The sequence below is a fragment of the Eucyclogobius newberryi genome, unplaced genomic scaffold, assembly GCF_026437365.1.
Source record: "Eucyclogobius newberryi isolate DKJ021-1_F unplaced genomic scaffold, fEucNew1.0.hap1 SCAF_17, whole genome shotgun sequence".
In the NCBI taxonomy this organism is placed as follows: Eukaryota; Metazoa; Chordata; class Actinopteri; order Gobiiformes; family Gobiidae; genus Eucyclogobius; species Eucyclogobius newberryi.
The window spans coordinates 17,482,283-17,503,786 of NW_027315801.1; the positions used below are offsets into that span (position 1 = coordinate 17,482,283).

The 21,504-nt window shown below is 40.3% G+C and overlaps 1 long non-coding RNA gene across 1 annotated transcript; it reads right to left on the reverse strand.

Annotated features, from left to right (window-relative positions):
- Positions 1-357: 357 nt before the first annotated feature.
- Positions 358-17,411, reverse strand: LOC140363005 (uncharacterized). Its single transcript, XR_011927127.1, has 3 exons — positions 17,284-17,411; positions 10,614-10,666; positions 358-524 (listed from the first exon to the last, which is right to left on the reverse strand). It is a non-coding gene; the product is annotated as an uncharacterized lncRNA (long non-coding RNA).
- Positions 17,412-21,504: the final 4,093 nt, after the last annotated feature.

A 21,504-nucleotide genomic window follows, 5' to 3' on the forward strand; every position in this document is an offset into this window, starting at 1 on the left:
AGGAGGGAAAAAATGGAATACTGTTTTTAATGTTGTTATATCTTCATTTACGCATATGATAATATCATAAGATGACATGTGGATAATCTCGAGAAGGGGGACGACTGGACCAGAAGACATTGCTGTAGCTTACAAAAGACAAACCTTGTATATTTCAACATTTTGCATCTACGATTTAAACATTGTTCTACTTTTTCAGACAATGTCCTGAGTATCATTTGACCGCGCGTTTTTTCAATCAAATACTTTTAACTGAAACTTATATTATGCAGAGGTCAGGATGTGTGTGTGTGATGGGCCCCGGTGCTGAGTGCCGGGGCCCCTGTGCTGAGTGCCGGGGCCCCTATACTGAAGTGCTCGCAGTAAGTGTGCGTGCGGGGGCGAACTCTTACGACGTGTGGCAGCTGGTGGGCCGTCGCCAGCGGAGATGGATGCAGCAGAGAAGAGGGTTGCCATGGTGACGCAGAGCTGAAGTGAGTGATGCTCGGGTACCGCGCCGACGCTGCCAGCTGAGAGAGAGAGAGCTGTGGAGAGACGCAGTATCAGTCAACAATATTACTGTTACTCCACCAACTCCACTGAGGCCAAGGGACTGCACTGCACAACCAGGACTTATTAAACCATCCATTCATTCCCAGTGTTTTATTTTATTAGTTTATTTCAGTCACATATATTGAGACTTTATGCCAAAGACATTAACACGTGCCGAAGGACTGAAAAGGTGTCGGCTGAAGCTTATGTGGACAACCCTTTATACTTGACTGTAATAATACAAGTAAGAAACCATTTGTAATTCACAAAAAGCAAAAGGAATATGTAGAATAACAGATGCAAAGTACATTACTGTCACAAGCAAAGACTTACAGTTACATCTTTAAACTTTGTATTTGTTTTATTGTTCCAGAGACTGTTCCCTTTAACTTATGTACAACATTTGTACAAAATTTTGTTTTTATAACATCTTCCTCTGAGTTTGTATCGGACTCTTTGGATTTTGTACATGAACGTTTGAACGTAATAATTTTGAAAGATTTTTTCTTCATCTTAAACATGATTTTCAGCATGTAAAGCTCAACTAAATCAGAATTTCAATGTTTGAAGGTTATTATAAAGAGTGCATTGGTTGATTATAACTTGAAAATGTGATTGTTCTTATTTATTCAAATTAGTGTATAATTACTACAAAGAATTATTTCTAGTGTTAGTGTTAGTGTATATATTTTACGACAATTTATTGATGTCAAAACATATTTTAATTCTATGCAACTCCCTTTTCACCATTCGTAAAAGCTGATTTTGGTCTTCACCTGAACAATAAAGGGTGATATTGCCTGCAAAAAGAATTTGAATGCATAACATAAATCATTGATGTAAAGAATAAAATGTTTTGGCCAAAGCATTGATCCTTGTGGAATTCCCCAGGTTAGTTTTAGCATTTCAGACTTCATTATTTTTATTATTATTCATTTATTATACATTATTTATCTGGGCTTGGTTTCTGTTTTGTTGGTAGGTGTGCAGCCATGAATGCACAGGTCCTCGAAATCCATATTTTTCCAATTTATGTAATAGTATATTCTATATCTATATATAGTATATTCTATATTATGTACTAATATATTCTATTTCTAGAGTACCAAAAGCCTTCATGAGATCAATAAAGAATAAATTTGAATCAATTGATGTGGATCTATTTTCTATAAGCTCCATAACACCTATTGGGGTGAAACGACTTTTCTAAATCCAAATTGGTGATCACTCAACAGCTCTTATTGTTATATAAATGTATCTATGAGCAAATATTTTTCCAATTATTTTTGTGAATTGAGAGAGTACTGACATAAGTGCAAAATAATGAATACAGTCAAATTGTACATGTTTTTGTTGTTGTCTCCCACTCATGTAAACAGTGCAGTGTTGTCAGGCACTCAGCTCTTAAAGCCAATTCACACTTCAGAAGAAGTAAGACGTTTGTACTGCAGGGCTGTCCGTCAAATAGGCTCTGATTGGCTTAATCATTGGTTGTCAAACTTACAGATAAAACACCTTCTTATTCTCAAAACCTCAAATGCTGAGTCTTTAGTGATGAGATGAGCCACAGCTCCACGCATGCTCGCTCCTTCTCATGTCATTGCAGGGCAGGTTTGGACGGGTTATATCCACCTGTGTCATTGCATTTTGCAGCGTCTAAATTTACTTCGTGGCTTGGCTCGTTTCTCTGTGAATATGTGACTGATTGACTCCTCTCACCACAATCTCCTCTAAAACTACTTGTTCATTATGGATTGTAGGATTGTCGGATTGTCTTTGTTCATGCTTTATTAAGGCCAATTAAGGTAATTATAGAGCTGTAACAATAACTAAAATACTGTGACACTGTATCATCCAGAGTCACTCAATGATAATGTATATCGACAAGCTTCTTTGCTTAAATGCATTGCTTTGTTGTAGCAGCTAAAAAAAAGAGAACTATCTAGACCATGATTCTTTGCTCCATTTCAGTGCAGAAAAACGGAAATAGATTGCAGGCATTTAAAATGAAAAATAGCATATCAACAAGTCTCTTAGCCTCTACAAAATATTGCAATAAATATGAGACTGAGATATGAGATATGGTTGCATCCTTAATTATAAAGTGATACCAGCTATTTTTAGATAGATAAAACATCCTTTTGGTTTGTATCAATGAGAGTTTACACCGACTTGTTTATTCCAAGCGTATTCATGTCTGCAAACACTGCAATTACCAGTAATTACAACAACAAATATGTTTAATCCCACTATAAATGATTGGAGGCAGAACTGTGGTTTGTCTGGCGCAGAAATGGACAGGTTTGTACCAGAATCATCTGCCAAATGGCCGGGCCTTTGTCGTGAGACTGGCTAAAGGGCACGTGTGTCATCACCACACAGGCACAACCCCACCACATGCCAACGCATGATAGACCAACAAACGAGCCCCGAACGAGCACCGAACGATCACAGAACGAGCTCAGGACCAGCACAGAACGAGCACCGAACGAGCACAGAACGAGCACAGAACAATGACAGGACGAGCACAGGACAAGCACAGGACAAGCACAGGACGAGCACAGGACAAGCACAGGACGAGCACAGAACACAGGACGAGCACAGGACGAGCACAGGACAAGCACAGGACGAGCACAGGACAAGCACAGAACTCTTTACAGAGTTACAGAGAATAAGGATGGGACACATCAACTTCACATACAAGACAAATATGTCCAAGGCTTTATTTGTATTGATTTAGTTTTTGGCCCAAAGGCTTTATTGGACAGGAGAAAAATGGGTGTAGCGAGGGTAGAGACATTCGCTCAGTGGTCAAAGTCAAACTATACACCCACCACTGTTTATTTTTAAAACACATGTGCTAATTTATGCCTTATTCAGACTGCATATCAGCAAATGCACCACAAGCAGCGTTAGTTCAAATGGAGCTAAACGACCCTCTCGTAGCCTTCAAAATGTGGCACATGCCACAAAGTGGGCTGTGCCTGCCGGACAGCAGCTCCGCTTAGAAATGCTGCAGATATTTGCATTTGGATGACACAGAGCAGCAGCTGGAGGCCCTGAGCGGAGCCTGAACGCGCTTGGGCTCCAGGCCTCCGCTTTGCTGGGAGAAATGACTGCTTATTTTTAGATGTTAGTGTTGTGCTCTAGCTGGGCCCATTTATCTTTTGACAAGCAGCTCACTGACCCAAAAGGATAATGTTTGTGTTGTGTACCAAGTCACTACGAGACCCAAACTTCAAACAAGGACATTTTTATTGATTTGACAATTACAATGACTGTACAATGCAAAACATATTTCAAGCACACAAACAGGATTCAGTGTTTTATTGAGTGGGAGATACAACAGATGTAAAATACAATGGTTTGAGGTCCTGTGTCCTCCATACATGTGTTAGCTCATATTTGCTAAATTATTGAACAAAAGCAACAGTCTGAATGTTCTGAAGAATTAATTCTTACTAAAGAACCATCATCACAGTATGCACAATACTGACCTCTCTTTGAGCCGGGATGTGCAAATGGATTTAGTACTTAATTGTACCATTCTGAAATCAAACTTTTTCTATGACAAAGAAGAATGATTTTGATATAAATGCAATGATAATAAAGATTTGCTGCAAACTAGAACACAGAAAGTGTATCCTGCTCCATCACCATGAGACTATACTGTGAAGTAAACCTTTGCCCATAGCAAATACAAAAACTAATAATTATCATCTTTATTTTATTGAAGGGAAATATGCATGGATATAAATATGGGGTCATGATGTGCACAGTCTTTGAACTTGTTAAAAAGACCAACTTCCTCCAAAATGTCAGATGAGCTGATAACCCCTGCTTCATTTTACAGGGAACAGGAACAAACCTTATTTAAACAAGAACATTCAACTACAGTGCAGAAACCATGGTGTTCCAGATGAACTTTGTGAGTAAAAAAATAGCATTATTCATGGGCTTATGAACAGATAATAAAATGACAAGTCTTTTTAGTGTCTACAATAGTCCTTTACACAGATAAACTTACAGTAGTACCTGTTACAGCTGTTCAGGCTCTGAGAAGTCCAGATATAACTAGTCTACAATGAACTGCCCCAGTAGCCTTAAGGAACACAACATATTTACAATTATAATACATAATATTTGAAAGGACACATTTATTACACAATAATAAATGTATTATCTGTTGGATTCTTGTGGGCTCGCTGAAAAGATGATGCGTCATGTCATCAGCTCGTATTTGCTGGTGACATGACTCAAGGCATCTATGGTCGGAAAAACGTCAAGTCATCAGTCTTATCATTTACTGCTGTGAAATCTATTCTTGGGAAATCCTCATTTATTTGTGATTTATATCTTTGACCCATTTAGCTATGGCTGATATGGATCAAACAAGTCTTCACTGTATGTACAGTAGCGTTTTTAGTAGTTAGTAGAAATAGTTTATCTTTTAGGACACTCACCTCGTAGTTGTCCCAGGAGGAGCAGTTGAGTCCGTGGTTAAGGGAAAGGGACAGTCCGATGTACCAAAGGAGAAGCCTTGGTTCAGTTGAAAAGTGGTTCAGAGTTAAATATAAAACTCTAGCAGCAGAAGAACATAGACTACAGTGATGCCACTGCGATGCCAAAGTGTCCACGCTGGTTATGCTCCTGTAATGAAAGAGTTACCTCTGCTGTCCCTTCAGAAAAAGGAAGAAAACAAGCAGTCTTGTATTCTAACAGAACAGATTGATTGTAAACTTTAATCCAGTCTTTATTCTGAGACAAAAGACCCAGTAATGACAACGTTACAGACGTTTAAATGCTCAGAAAGGTTTTAGACAAAAATACAAATTCACCCGTAAACGCTATGTTTTTTTTGTTTTTTACCAGTTTTCCTCCCAAATTATCAGTTTTGACATGTTTACTCCAGATAAGTTTAGTGTGAGTGGTTTGAAGAAGGAGAAGAGACAGAGTGTGTGATCAGACACAGCCTGAGGAGGAGAGACTGTCTCTGCTGCTGTTACAGGAGGAGGCAGAGCAACACGATGATGACACATGGAATGGAGAGGTTCAGAGAGACACTATAGTCTGAGAAAGACTCTAAATAAAAGAGGAAATTCACAGGATGGAAAAGTGTGAGGGCTCATTTTTTCTCTAAAACAGAATAATCACACTAGAGCCTAGAGCTGACCTGTATCTAGATATAGAACTACATTTGCCATAACTTTTCGTGTGTGAAGAAGGGTATTGTGTTCTAACTGGTTCTACACATTTTAAAATAAATGCAATTCTTGTTTTAGAATAAAAATGAATTAGTTTATAGCTATATTTCTTTATTATTCAAGTGTTCAAAATAAGCACACAATGTTTAGAAACGATCTAACTTTCTCAAGCTGAACTCAGACAAGACAGTTCTATTTAGCTGTGTTTATGACTGAAAGCACTTTATCTGCAAACTTCTCTTTTAGAATATATTTTATAAATATCAGTTATGTTTTCATTTGTTTATATTGTGATTTAAATGCATATTTTTCTGTTCTGTGTATAGCACTTTTAATTACTTTGTGTACAAATTGTGCTCTGTAAATAACTTTACAAACTGTTCTTCAGTAGATACATTTTTGATGTGAGATGCCAAAGAAATGTACTCAAGAGCATATTTAAAGGTTAAGAACAACAGAAATAAGGCAGAATGGCATTTTTACAATATATATATACCTGCTTGTTGGTTTGATTGACATCAGATCAAAACTAAACTGATCTTTAGTACTCGAGCAGTGCGTTCATTCATCAAATACCTTTTTCTAGAGTTATTTATGCAAAGATTTTTACTTACTTTGGAAATATTTCTAATATGACTACTCCTCACCTCAGATTTCCGGTGCTCATTCTCAGACAGCCAACCGGTATTACAAACTCAAAGGTGTATTTCAATCCCAGTTCCTGCGCAGAGTGACAGGCCTGAGCAGTGTGTGAGTTTGGCTGCGGCTGACACACAAATGTTCGTGTGGTGTTAACAGGAGGATGCCAGGGTTGCCAGGGCCAGTGCCAGGGCCAGTGCCAGTGCCAGGGCCGGTGCCAGCGCCGGTGCCAGCGCCGGTGCCAGCGCCGGTGCCAGCGCCGGTGCCAGCGCAGTGGCAGGGCTTCACTCAGGGATTTAGCCACGCTCTGGACAATCATCAAATGAACAAAACCAGCAGCCAAGATGCTAATGAATCCGCCTTTACATTCCTGCAAAGCCTTTACCTCGGGGGACAGCTCTATAAAAGACCACAATGTTTATTTTAAGTGCAGAGGAGTGAGAGGAGGGCGCTCACAGCCAGATACTGTCAAGTCATTAGAAACTTTCAGCCAACATCACATCAAATATGTTCAGTCCAGTTTCAGTTTGGGTGGTGAACAGAAGGATTTTCATACACCTAACACAATTGAAATTGGGAAGAAAGCCCACATGTACCGCCCTTTTGGTTGCTCTTTGCTTGCTCTTTGCAAGATTATTTTGTCCTTGCTCTACTGGTGCCAAGCTACTAAAGGCTGTTTATTTGATCACAATCTGTCTCATATTCACTGAGGAAGATGCAAAAGAGCCAATGAAGAGCTGAATTAGAAAATCTGCAATGGCTGAAGCCATTGCTGGAGTGTCTGCGTCTATCCCTCTCCCCCCATATCCCTCTCCCTCCCTCTCTCCCTCTCCCCCTCTCTCTCAGTCCCTCCCCCTCTCTCCCTCTCCCTCTCTCTCTCTCTCTCTCTCTCTCTCTGTCTCGCTCGACTGGCTCCGTCCCAAAATTCTAAAGAATAAACCCTAAAGAATAAAGTCTACCTCTCTCCCCCTCTCCCTCTCTCCCTCTCCCTCCGTCTCCACAATACAAGAACATATAGTGTCAGCGTGTGATGACGTCACGCAGACACTATATGTTCTTGTATTGAGTGATATCACAAATTTTTTATTGATATTATTATATTTTCCATTATTTGCAGGAAGAACTTATTAAAGTTCAAAGGGACTTGGGAATAAATGCGCAAGGTATGTAATGTGTTATGTAATGTTTACAATATAAATGTGTATAAATGTGGTAAAATGGTGTAATCTGTCATTATTCTGTTTCACTTACTGTCCCAGATACTTCTCCAAAGAATGTGATACAAGAGGGAAAGATATGCTGAACAGTATGTTAAGTCCAGGAGCTGCGAGTGTTGTTTGCATGTCAAAAAGCAGAAAATAAAACACATTTGGTGAAAACATGTTTGTGTCTGTTTCGAAAAATTGTAAAAGCAAAAGTGATGTACGTCCTCTGGAGAAGTGCCGCTTAGAATTATTATTCTTTAGACTTTATTCTTTAGGCTTTATTCTTGTAGTCTCACTCCATTTTTGTAGTTCCTCCTCTTTATTTTCCTGCCTCTGGACAGGCGAAGAATAAAGTCTCTTTATTTATAATCACGAATAAACGTGATTATTTTACATAATCGCGTTCAGTATACAATTATACAAGTGAGTATATATATATTGCATCGATGTATATAAAACACAAGATAATCGTACCTGTTGTTGACAGAGATCCCAAACTACTATAAAGCCTAAAGAATAAAGTCTACCTCTCCCACTCTCTCTCTCTCCCTCCCCTCTCTCCCTCCCTCCCTCCCTGAATAAAGCCTAAAGAATAAAGTCTACCTCTCTCCCTCCCTCCCTCTCACTCCCTCCCTCTCACTCCCTCCCTCTCCCTCTCTCTCCCTCCCTCCCTCCCTCTCACTCCCTCCCTCTCCCTCTCTCTCCCTCTCTCTCTCCCTCCCTCTCTCTCTCCCTCCCTCCCTCTCTCCCTCTCACTCCCTCTCTCCCTCTCTCTCTCTCCCTCTCTCCCTCTCCCTCCCCCCCTCTCTCTCTCTCTCTCTCTCTCTCTCTCGCTCGACTGGCTCCGTCACAAAATTCTAAAGAATAAAGCCTAAAGAATAAAGTCTAAAGAATTCCGCAGACACTCAATGCCCAAATTCATTTAAATGGGGAAAACTGATACTTTTGAAAATTTGACAATTCTGCAAAAAGTACAAGTTGTTCAAATGTCAAAAGTAATAGCACACGTACTACTGCGAAAGCGATCGTAATGAGGTATAACATGTTGAAATCGGTTTAAGCGTTAAGGAGTCGAAACTGGCTAAATGGAGTACTAATACTTTTGCAAATTCTGTAAAAAGTACAAGTTATTCAAATGTCAAAAGTAATAGCACACGTACTACTGTGAAAGCGATCATAATGAGGTATAATAATAATATATAATGTTGAAATCGGTTGAAGCGTTAAGGAGTTGAAACTGGCTAACTGGAAAATCATGGAAAATATAATAATAAAAAATACGTGAAATACAAGAACATATAGTGCCTGCGTGACATCACGCAGACACTTAATAAAATTAGAAAGAGCCAATGCAGCTGACCAACAAAGTGCACGTCACAAAATCAAACTCGTTCTTACAAAAGACAAAAACGCAAAACCTTAGTTCAGACAACCTGAGAAAAAAATGCAGCCTGGAGTGTTTTTTAGGCACATAATGCCAGGGGATGGACACTGACCTGCTAAAATAGTACATGAAAAATCTGAATACAGCAAATTATGTATTCATACATCCCACAAACAAGGACACAAAACCCTTTACAAATGTGGTTTTGTCTCCTTATTTGAGGGATGTTTGTGTGTTTGCGAACTTTGGGAACTTTGGCTAAGCCCAGACGTCGCCTCGGCCTACGGTCAAACAACTAACATGAATGAGAATGTAAGTTGGATTAGTATGTATAAAATCAAGTTACATTTTCCCTACAATTCAACTAGTCCCGGGTCTTTTGTAATCTCAGTAAAAGACAAACAAAAATCATGTAGTGTTTTTGAAAAATCATCTCAATTTACCCAGTAGAAAACTATCTGGTGCAGGAGCGTGCTGGAGCAGATTCAAAGTGTGTGAATGCATCTTTCAGAACACTTTAAAAGAAACATATTCAGCTAAATGAACTTAGAGCTTTTGATCCTGTTGTTTTCCTCAATAACACACCTGGAGCTGTTTTTGTTTCATGACTGTCTGCGATATCCGGCATATTCAGAGCTCCGAATGCACTGTTCAACCTTGAGACAGATATTGCTTATAGCCTTGTTTAAACTTCCAATTTCACCAGTAGAGGGTGCATGTGCTGTTTAAGCATAGATGCATGTACAATATCAGCTGGGTACCTTTCCACTACTACCCCTACAGTACCTGGCAAGACTACTTTTAATCATTTAATCAATATATATACAATGATAAAGCAACACTTCAATGTTCATACACTTCATTTAACACATAAATTACATTTATTAGAAGAATTTGAAAACACTGTAGTTTTAAATCACTGTCTAACCTCACCAGACATTGTTCTTGTCCCAGTTTTGGATTTTGTTCTGTACTGTACTGGTACTCAGCCCGGAGGCAATATATAAAGGTTGATTCGAACAGTAATTGGGAGGAAACAACTTTGGTTCTGGTCTTTGTAAAAGAAAAGCAGCTTATTTATACAATACAGTTAATGTAAAATGAATATGTATAGACTTTACAACAATTACAATTAATTGGGTCATAATTGAATCATGTCTTTAGAAACAATGATATATCTAGTGCAAAAAGTGAAATTGTGGCAGACTTGTTATAAATGAATGTTTTGTGATTCAGGTTTTAAAGCCATTAGAGTTGAATAGTTTTGCTCCAGGTTTGAGAGTGACTGCCCATGTCATTCAAAACCCATTTTGTTTTTTTGCATTTATAGTATTTTTTGGGATGTTGTAATCAATAGAAGAAATCATTGTAATCAGGATGAACATTACAGTATACGGCACAGCCCTATTCTCGCCACTACAAAAGCGTATTGAACATTACCGCTTCACTCGCTGTGGGCAGGCCTATTGTTGCCAAGTTTATTTACACGTTCTCTCTTCTCCCCGTTTACTCATTTCTATGCTAATGCCCACACACCTGCTTTAGCCCACAGAATGCCACACACAGAATGCAGACTCCATGTATTGATCTGTAGATTTGGAGTTAGCTCTGGTCTGGTCATGTGAATGGTCCAGAGAGAGAGCCACTTACCCCTGGGCCTGGAGGAGAGTCCAGAAGAGATGCATCAGACACCAGCCTCCGTCCTGCCAACACACAAAGAACAACCACCTCAACCATGAGATACTGCATAGCCTTAGCTTTGTGTGTGAGCTGATTAATAAGCTTCTATACTGAAGGAGATGAGAGGGTTGAAATGATCAGAACTAAGCCAGTGACATTTAAAAAGAAGTTTCAGTTTACAAAAGTGGTTTTATAAAGTGCTCTTTAAATAAACGTTGATGGATGTATTGAAGCTATCACTAATAATAAATATTAAAATAACATCACTAACTTTGTTGATTCCCGGGCCAGACCAATATCACATGATCTCTGCTGGACAAGCAGTCTGTATGTCCTTCCCGTCTTACTGTGGCTTCCTCCCACCATCCAAACACATGTGTTAGGTTAATAAGACAACTCTTAATTTCCCCTAGTGAATGTGAATGTGAGAGTGAATGTTTGTGTGTCTATTTCTCTGTTAACTCTATGACAAGCTGGCCCCTGTCCAGGGTGAACCCGCCTAAGGCCCTAAGTCACTGGGATAAGCTCCAGTCAACCACTGGTAGAAGATGATTGAATGAATAACAACACAAACTGAAATATTTTACACATAAGAACAATCGGGTCATCTTTACAATAAACATTAACATAAATACTTACAGAAATGTTACTCTAACAGTGTTCATTATGTCTTCTTAAGATATATATATATAATATATTATTTGAATGTAAAGACAAAGAGGGCAGATATGTGCTGGTTAAAAGAACTATTAATGTAAAGGTTTTTACTCTATTCAATGCGTACGCTCCACCAGGGACTGATGACACCTTCTGCACTAATATTATAGACCTGATTGTAAACTACTCTGAGGAAACCTTAATATGTGGTAGCGATTAGAATTTTGCATTCAGCCTACATTAGAAGTGTCAAACTCAAAAGGCACTGGAGGAACAATAAATAAGAAGTTCTGTATCTTAATGAAGAATATAGGATGGCTTGACATCTGGAGGGAGATGACCCTAATGCACATTTATTTACCCATTTTTCTAGTCCACATACAGACGAATTCCAAAACGGGCTATTTCTTTATCTTCAATAAAGACAGATATAAAATCACTGGGGCAGATATAGGCACAATATTCAAATACAATACAAAATTCATGTGCAATCTATGTGCTGTCGTGACACATATTCATGTGCAATTACTGTCGGGATCACATGCAATGGTATTTATTTATTTATTTATTTGTCTATGGGAGTTTTTATTTATTTATAGGAGATCTTCTACTGAAAGTGTTTTTCAGACTTCCTATAAGTGATCTGTTCTTCTGTATCTACCTCTGTATCTACCTGCGTTGCACCAATGAAATTTCCCCATGTGGGACAATAAAGGAATATCTTATCTTATCTTATCTTACAATAGACCTAAGTGATCACGCTCCTTTCTACATTTCTGTAGATTTGGAGGAAAGACAAAAAAAAAAAACTGTCGGTTCAATACCAGTCTGCTTAACGACCCTTTGTTTAAGGAAAATATGTCAAACATATGACTTATCTGGAGGAAAATTAAATTGGGGAAACTTCCCTGTTCATCTTTTGGGATGGAAAAAAATTAGCCATAGCCTCGGAAAAAAGAAACAAAGGCAGAAAAAGCTAAATGATCTGCATAAATGTTTTAAATTACTTGAGGTAAATCATACCAAGAAGGGGAGTCCTAAAATGCTACAGGAAATTTAAAATATAAGAGGAGAAATTAATGACTTTTACTAAACAAAGATATTATGAGAGTAGATCAAAACTTTCTAAATTACTTTCTTGGAAACTTAGAAAACAACAAGCTTTTTGAATACGGGAGAGACAAAGTTATGCAATCTTAACCAAACCAAATTCAATCAGCATTTGAATACTTGTGAATACTTGTAAAAAAAACTTTCCTCTAAAATTTCAGGAGATAAAGAGGAGGATGTGAATTCCTTTCTGGACACCCTCAATTTGCCTGTTATACCAGAAGAGCAAAATAAAAAATAGGAGCTGAAAAAGAAGTGTTGGAAATACAAGGTGATTAAAGAACAATAAATCTCCAGGAGTGATGGGTTCATGGTATAAAGCTTTTAAAGACACACTTACTCTTTAATCGGACCCTCCTAGCTGGAAAGAGACCATCATATCTCTAACACCTAAAGAAGGGATGGACCGATTGGATTGTGCCTCATATAGACCCATTTCTATTCTGAATGTGGACTATCGTATATACCCCTCAATAATGTCCAAAAGGATGGAATAAATACTCCCAAATTTAATCCACAATGATCAGACAGGATTCATTAACAACCGACAGACACAAGACAACATTAAACTATCCTTACACATAATGAATCATAAACAAAAACAACAAAACAAAGCCGTGATCATTAGTTTGGATGCAGAGAACGCTTTTGGTTAGTTGGCCATATTTAGATTTAGAAGAGTTAAACAAATTGAAAATAGACAACTTAATTGTAAACAAATATCCGGGCTCTTTACGATGGTCCAACTTCAAGAATTAGACCCAATGGTCATCTGACGAATCTGACTCTGGAACGAGGGGTGAGACAGGGATGTGCCTGGCCCCCCTCCTGTTTGCTTTGTATATGGAACTACTGGCACAATATATTTGACAATCAAAAACAAATGATACAACTGTTACAATCAATGGAATGGAACATAAAGTTGCATACATACTATTGCGCTATTTGGAGGAGGTTTGGAATCCCTGGGTAAATTCTGTGCTTACTAAAGAACTAATCAAAACGCATAACCTAAATTCACCCTGGAGAGACAGACGACAAAGAAAGGACTGTTTAGCAAGCTTTATTACGTGGGTAATTTGACGCTCAGACCCCGGCGGAAGACATTGCGATCATGGGCACTCCATGATCTATTTGTATTAGATGTCTCCCCCCAGGGCCTGGAGACTGATGGTGGTAGATATGGCGAGAGGGTAGATGATTAGGATGAAAGGGATGCAGAGGAGGAGGAGGGGAGGTGGTGTGTCGCAGTACGGTCTGAAGCGGCCGAGCCAACTGAGTGAGGGTTAATATCGGACCGGCTGTACGCTGATTGGGAGCAGAGGTGTGACGTGCCACGGGGAGGAGTGACTTGGGTACGTTGATTGAAGATGGGGAGCAGGTGTGAGGGGCGATGTCCTGGGAATCCCCTTTCCTTAGGACTCTCCTTCTCGGCCAGGAAAAATAACAAAAACCTCCATGGGAAAAAGTAGAAACCTGGAGGAGTTCCGTGGTGAAGGAGAGATCTGAACTCTCACAGACGGACTGGCCGGACTGGGTGCGTTGGTTGAGCAGGGGAGCAGGTGGCCTTGATGTAGATGGGTGGAGTTAGGTCTTCCAGGCTGAATTTACGCAGGCTTCATATCTGAAACTGGATGGCTTATGACCAAGGTTTTGCACCTAACAACACAGATTTGAGATTTAAAGTCTGGATAACAAAAGGTATGAAAGATTTTTCACCAGATTGTAAAGATAATTACATGAAAAGCTTGGACAAACAGGACTTCTATGTCACGTTTTTTCATATGTAAACTAGCATAGCTAGCCGCTAACTTCCTGAAAAAGCTCATCCTCAGTCTGGAGTGATTTATGTAAGTTCACCGGTCCCTCCTGACCACAGTAATACATTTCTGGACAAAAAGGGTCTTTGGGGATGTTACAAAAGAGGAATCCTTTGTTTTGAGACTTTTTGTCAGCATACCCACAGTGAGCATGTAGCTTTTGTCCTCAAGATGGCAGTAGCAACGAGTGTTTGACTTCAGACCCATGTATACAGTAGAAGCTGTGTTTCCCGCTCAGCCCATGCGCCCGGCCCCCTCCCTCATGGTTGCTCACACGCGGTGATGGATGGAGCACAAACCCAGGTGCCATCCATGTGCCATGTGGGCTGTTAAGGAGATTTGCAGTCAGCGTGTCTCCTGGGGAGATACAGTAACAGTACGCAGACTTCAGAAAAATGGAAAAAGCGCAAATATTTACAATGAAATCCAACCAATTTCACAGCGATCAGAAGAGGTGTAGAGCGGAGCAGAGCAGCGCTGTGCGGTGCGCTGAGGAGACGAGTGAGGAGAAGCACAGGATGGGTAGTCATACAGAGAGACATCATTATTGTCCACAAAACCATTCCAAAGAAACCAAGGTCCATATAATGCTATGATTTATGGTGAGAAGACCCCATTTACAAGGGCCAAGTAGTCAACTCAAATGTGTTTGGCTTCTGACAAAAAAATCACTTTTTTGTAACACCCCAAATCAGCAAGGGCTACAGTGAAATAGAAAGCAGATGAACAATGTTCACAGGAAATTAGTAAATGGATAAATGCCCCAGTAACCCTTGTCCTTAAACCCTCCTTCTCGATGAGGAAAAACTACATTATTGAAATGAGCCAAGCATGTCTTGAATACATTAATCCAGGTCTAATGACTAAACAACCAAAAAACATGTTGAAACTACACAAATCCGAAGGAATAATTGATGAGGTTTGTATTTATTTATTTATTCTTCTTTCTCACACTTGTTGTGCTTTATCTCCTATATTTTGTAAATATAGTTAGTATGTTTTTTCTACTTTACTGTACGATAGGGACACGCGCTGGAATAGTTTTTTAATTCAACTGTTTTTGACTTTTTTCGGCTGGATTTGAGCGTTTTTCGTTGCGTTCGTTGTGTTGTTGTGACGTGAGCTAGCTCCGAGCGAGCCCACCAGCCCCCCGCGCCCTCCGGCCGCGCTAAAGTACGGCGTGTCGTCGGTACACGTTTATATACACGTTTATATGAAAGAGGAACTTCACGAACGATCGGGACACGCACTGGAATCGCTTTAAATTAACTTGTTTTGACTTTATTCGGCTGGATTGAGTGTTTTCGTCGTGTCGTGGCGATGTGTCTTGGCTCCGGCCCCGCCCCCCGGCTCCGGCCCCGCCCCCGTACCGTGTTTACACAAAGGAGGAACTCATGAAACTGCGGAGAACAGTCGTCTTACCCGGAGATCGTCACGTTATCCCGGCGCAATACTGACCTAACCTAATACTGATGTGCAATTCTGTCGTATGTGCAATTACTGTGAAATTCATGTGCAATCTATGTGCTGTCGTGACACATATTCATGTGCAATTACTGTCGGGATCACATGCAATGGTATTTATTTATTTATTTATTTGTCTATGGGAGTTTTTATTTGTTTATAGGAGATCTTCTACTGAAAGTGTTTTTCAGACTTCCTAAAAGTGATCTGTTCTTCTGTATCTACCTTTGTATCTACCTGCGTTGCACCAATGAAATTTCCCCATGTGGGACAATAAAGGAATATCTTATCTTATCTTATTTAACATTTAATAAACATTATTGAACAATTGTAATGTTGCTGTATTTGTAATTACATTTTACATGATGTAAAAGTTGTTTGTATTTAGTGTTTTTGTGCATGTTCTTATCAGAAAGAATCCTGTAGTAAGCAAGTTAAAATGAGTATCAGTACTAGATACTCCTTTGATCAAGTGTCGGTACTGAACAAATCACAAATGACAAAATTGGATTGACATGGTTTTAGAATGGTTTGGATACATTTAGGCCACACTCACACTAGGCTTTTTGGGCCGTGTCGCGCTCAGACTGGTATTGCGGTTCTGTGGCCCACACTCAGAAAAAGGAAACACAGCTTAGTGAATTCATTATGTTGTGCCGTTTGTTTACATGTCGCACTCTTGGATGTATAATAAGGTCGCACTCAAGTGTTAACGGTCTTGTTGTAGCAAAGGAATTAAGACCAACAAAATGAAATACCTCCAATATAATGAGTCAGACTTGAGTCCTGTCTGTGATACACGCTCCTACAGCATAAAGCAGCACAAACGACAGGAGACGAGAGGCTTTAAAACTTCTGTCACTGTCCACAGTCCAAGTTCATGATGAGATACATTTGGGGCAGAGTTTATTCATGTTTTCCTTAGTTATGAGAAACATCAGCACACATGACACATAAGCTGTGTTAACTGCACCTGGGCACAGACCGCTTGCACTCACACTGGACAAATGCTTTCTGTGGCTAGTGTGAGCGCACCCTAAAACTATATTGTAATGTTATAGACATTTCTAATATACAGAAAATGTAATTCTGTATAAAAAGGAGTGTTTTAGTTATCATTTTGATATCACCATTGCCCTTGCACTTCAGACCTGTATATATACTGTAGTTGTTGAAATGCAAAATTATACAAAATAGATATTTTTTGCGGGAGTGTCTGCAGAGCCGCGGCGCGCGGCCGAAACTGCCATGTTATTTTTGTGTTGCGGCGGAGGTCCGTGTTGCGTGCGGAGGTCTGTGTTGCGTGCGGAGGTCTGTGTTGCGTGGGGAGGTCCGTGTTGCGTGCGGAGGTCCATGTTATGTGCGGAGGTCTGTGTTGCGTGAGGAGGTCCTTGTTGCGTGCGGAGGTCCATGTTATGTGCGGAGGTCCTTGTTGCGTGCGGAGGTCCATGTTGTGTGCAGAGTTTCTTGTTGCGTGCGGAGGTCCGTGTTGCGTGCGGAGGTCCGTGTTATGTGCGGATGTCCGTGTTGTGTGCGGAGGTCCGTGTTGCGCGTAGAGGTCCGTGTTACGTGGAAGGGTCATATGTTACCGTGAGCTGGAGATGAGTTCTTCCTCTTGGAGTGGGGCGTCTTCTCTTGAGCTCTCACAGACTTTGAGCTTTGAGCTTCTCTTCTGTCCAGACCAGAGGAGAGGTGGAAGCTGATGCTGTCCTTCTCCTACAGGAATTCACAAATAAGAGTCAATCAAGCTTGATCGTATGGTCAAAATGATATTCTGAATGAAAAACAGAATATCGATTTCAGAGGAGCTGAAGGCAGTCATACAATATAAAAGACATAATCAGTGTCACACAGTAAACATACAAAAAATATGATAAAGGAGTAAAAAGAATAGCAATCTTATGTTTTCTGCAAACATTTAAAAGGACTTTTTCTTGGCCCGTAGTCTTCACAGCACCCGGTGTGAAACGGGGATGAGATCAGGGAAGGACACTGCATCAAACTGATTCTGAACCTGGATTCAAACTCACAAAACCACGGGTTGTCCACACGGCGCGCCCTTCTGCCTCTTTTCACCTAACAGGTTCAATATTACACTGTTCTTTTTCATACTCATTGTGGTTGTTTTTATGAATTTCTTAAATACCATTATTGTTCTCAATTCTTTGAGTTCTTTATCAAGGTTATTCCATAAATTAACTCCTATTATATCACTTTGAGTCAGCAATATCATACATTTTCAATACGTTTGACAAATAATGGGTTTGATGGATCTCTAATGACTTTCTCAAGGACTTTCTCTTTCCTGTCAAATAAATACTGGCATTGGCTGTATGTAAGTTTGACCCTCACATTTCAAGCAATGGATTTGAATATTTCTCATTTTGTGTAATTTATGTGAGATCTCCAGCTGATATATTCATCGTTTATGTATCCAAAAACAGTGGGTTATTTTATTCCTTGAATCTGGACCCAGCAGCCTTGGGGCAGTGGCTTCACTTTTGGGGGTTACCGTGCATAACCACTGCCTGACCAAAAAAAAGTCACCACCAGGATTCAACTAAGCAAACACAGTAGGTCGTCTCCTCCAACATGAGATCTGCTGCGGGTGATGAACTTTCAGCTGCAACACGGTATTTAACCCCGACTGATGCAGAGAGCATCAGTCTCCTTTCTGAAACAACCATGTGGAAAGACAAATCCTGTGGTCATGGAAAAGATGTCAGTGTGTTTGAGAAGGGTCAAATCACTGGCATCAAACAAAGAAAACGTCTGCAGAGAAACAGAAACTAATCTACTACAGATCTGAACCCCAGAGAGAGAGAGTTTGGGACTACTGAGCAAAGACTTCTCCAGGACATCCTCAAGACAAGAGCTTGGGTAAAAAAAAACAATGCATCACTGGATGGAAATTAATTTTTTGACATTGATGAAGCTAATCAAAGCAAAAAGTGGACAGTGTACTTTTTAATGGTACTTTAATAAAGGTATTGGCGTTCCCAGACTTTTCCTTATTATTGGTATTGAGGGGAAATTGTAGAGCTCTCAGATTTAATGTAGAGAGTTATATAAGGTGACGATGTAATTCTCCTGCACTGGTACTACAGTAACAGTTGTAAAATTCTGTGGTGAAACAGAGGACAGGGAGAAGGAGAGAGGGGACTAAAATAACACTATAGCTTAATGACGTGATGTTGGATTTAAATAGATACTTCCTCCTTCCGTTTTGACATTTATACACAGTTTATACCGACTGGAGCGGTTTTCAGGTCATTAGCTGAGTCTGTGTTCTTGTGTTATTGTTTACATCTTCTCAAAATGCTATAACAGCTTAAAACCACTTTAGGTTACCTGGTCCGAGTGGGCTCTGTAGACCATGACACTGTGGGGGTTTGGCTTGGCCCCTCCCTGCAGATCCAGTCTGACCTCCCCCTCTGTGGGCTCTGACGAGGGGTGAAAGGGGCTCCACACCCCCCAGCGCAAGGACTGGAGGAAGGCCGCTCGTCCTGAGGCTGAGAGCTGTTGGAGACAAAAAAGACATTCAATAATTAGTGACTGTGTAATATTGTATCTATGCTGGACTTCTGGGGTCCCGAGAGCCTCTAAAAGCACAGTGGGAGGTAGAGCTCCTGTGTTGTGGAATCAGCTCCTGTCCAAGTTAAAGAGGCCGACATATTTAAGACCAGGCTTGAAAAATCAGGCCTGTGGTCATTGGAGCAGTGACCCCCAAACTGTGGCTACAGCAGGTCCCTGGAAAAAACATCAGACATCTCAGTCTGAGGGCAGAGCAATAACTGCAAAGATACTGCACATAACCCTCAAGCTCCCAGGGAGGGGGAGAAGAGTATATACATACACACATACATAACCTCCGCCAGGTTTAACTCACACACACACATTATATATATAGGACAAATGGATGGATGGAGATGCTGAGGGCCAAGGCTGTGGTATATCATACATATATATATATATATCACGGCCTTGGCCCTCAGCATCTCCAATCATCCATTTGCCAACACATAGACATAGCCTTTACAGACAGCTATTCACTCTCACATTCATTCACTAGGGCCAATTTAGTCACCAGTTGGTCTGGTCCGGGAATTGAACCCATGATCTCCTTCTTGGGAGGCAAGAGTGCTAATCGCCTTTGCCACCGTGCACTTTTTTTTTTTTTTTCTTTCACGACTGCACAATATGAGAAAAAGATGCAACATTAGCAACAATGTTTTGTATTGCAACACTTAATACAATAAGCTTTGTCACGACTCTGTCAGTAGTCGCAGGTTTTATTCGATTGATTGGACGTCACTTTCACCCTTTAACCACAACTTAATTCATTTGAATTATTTCCGCCAGCTCAATTTAAACTATAGGCATTCTACAATGTAGTGATATCACATGCACCCGACTGACTGTCTGAGTCTGAGATAATCTTCAGTTGAACCGGAGTTGCTGCAGATCTATGAGGTGATATGTGTGTGGTGATGGGTGATGGAGTGTGCCGTCAGCAGGTCCCGCTCTAAACCATGACAGAGCACTGCTGAAATATCCCCCAGTCGTTAAACTCTTCGCACAGAGCGTTGTTTGTTTTCATCATGATTTATGCGGCTCTAAATGTGACTCCACAAAAAAGGGCAAGTGAGTTAAACCTGGGGGAGGCGCTGGGGAGCATGGGGATGGCGCTCCATTACCAAGGCGGTTGGAGTGAATCATGGCTGCGATGGGCCAGGACTGAGCAAGGCGGACGCTGCATACTGATCTGTCCTGGGACAGTCCTGGGCCATGCTGGTCCCATGTTTGTTTTTTTTTGGGTGGGGGGAGTCTGTTTGGTTATAAGCTGCAAGAGGTGGGCAATATTGACAAAAATGATGTCTCGATTGATAACACTAGTCTGACAATACAATCAACAGAAATGTTCTAAAACATGTCTTTAAACATTTTAGTGTCAACACAAAGACACCCGAACTGGACCCTGACTCTCCATCACAACCCACTCATTTGAAATAAGAGAGAAGGAAAACAGAAATGGTGTTTTAAGGTTTAATTTGCCGGCTGTTTACAGCAGTGTGCGCTCTCCGTGGTGCTGATCTGGGGCATAACCATGGTGAGGGAGTTTCAATCCCAACACAGTGGGAGCAAACGGTCATTGTGTCCACCTAGAAGCTTCACCCACATCGCCTAATATGACTCTGGTGTGTGAGTGAGTGATTGGTGGAGGTCGGAGGGGCCGATGGAGCAGATTGTCAGCCTCGCTTCAGTCAGTCTGGTCCAGGGCAGCTTTGGCTACAGTCGAAGCTTTCTACTGAATGAGTAATGTCATCAAAGGCACTACATAAATCCAATATTTTTCATTATTAATGAATTGTTGGCCCATAGTTGGCATGTAGGTCGAATACTGAGCGATCCAAGTTGTTTCGTGGTAGATGTTTTGAGCGTGCATCATCGACCCAGGACAGAGAATAACATGCAGATGATGCAAAAAGGTTCTTCTCATGTCTTTGGTTTGTTGAATAAAATAATGAGTAGAATGGCAAATTCTTCTTAATCTGAAATACTGACTTATGGGTAAATCTTTTCGTTTTTATCAGTTTCTTTACAATACAGAGAGTTGATGATGTGGCCATTGTCTCTTTTCACCCACATGTCCAAAATAACGTACTCTCACAGAACTAAACTGTGCATTCAATTGGAACCAAAACCGTTTTATAATGACATGTTTTCAAGCTCTTCAAGGCTGCCATGAATTATACAAAAAATATCATCAATGTATCTAAACCATTTCATTATTTTTGAAATATATTTTT